Source organism: Oncorhynchus nerka, linkage group LG22, assembly GCF_034236695.1.
Source record: "Oncorhynchus nerka isolate Pitt River linkage group LG22, Oner_Uvic_2.0, whole genome shotgun sequence".
Taxonomy (NCBI): Eukaryota; Metazoa; Chordata; class Actinopteri; order Salmoniformes; family Salmonidae; genus Oncorhynchus; species Oncorhynchus nerka.
In genome coordinates this window covers 11168384-11169207 of record NC_088417.1, presented here as the reverse complement: position 1 = coordinate 11169207, position 824 = coordinate 11168384, and positions in this window count along the sequence as shown.

Here is an 824-nt window from a genome sequence, read left to right as displayed (position 1 = left end):
GTCAGTTCTTTCCATCAAAATAATTATATTGATTATAATTTTCAAATTCCCTCATGTCAACAAGTATTTGATGTCAAACAGCTATACTATCATATTTTTATACTCACTGAGTGTACAAAACATTAGGAACACCAGCGCTTTCCATGACATAGACTAAGCAGGTGAATCCAGGTGAAAGCCATGATCCCTTATTTATGTCACTTGTTAAATCCACTTCAATCAGTGTAGAGGAAGGGGAGGAGCCCAGTTAAAGAATAATTTTAAAGCCTTGAGACAGTTGAGACATGGATTGTGTATGTGTGCCATTCAGAGGGTGAATGGGCAAGACGAAAATTTAAGTACCTTTGAACGGGGTATGGTAGTAGGTGCCAGGCGCACCAGTTTGAGTTTGTCAAGAACCGCAACGACGCTGGGTTTTTCACGCTCAACAGTTTCCTGTGTGTATCAAGAAAGGGACATCACCCAATTGGACATCGAGCCAACTTGTCACAACTGTGGGAAGCATTGGAGTCAACATGGTCCAGCATCCCTGTGGAATGAGATTAATTGAGGCTGTTCTGAGGGCAAAAGGGGTTGCAACTAAATATTATGAAGTATTCCTAATGTTATGTACACCCATTATAAAACAGAATCAAATATGAACTGTATTATTGTTTACTTTTAACTATTTTTTAAACATGATTTCTAAAGCATAATGGTTTCAGTGGTCACTTTCTGTGCAATGACAAGCAAAACTGTTTTTGTAAATTATGTATTATAAGATTTGATTGTAAGATTTAAACATAAATGAAGAACAGTATTTAATAATAACGTTTTCAGAAGCA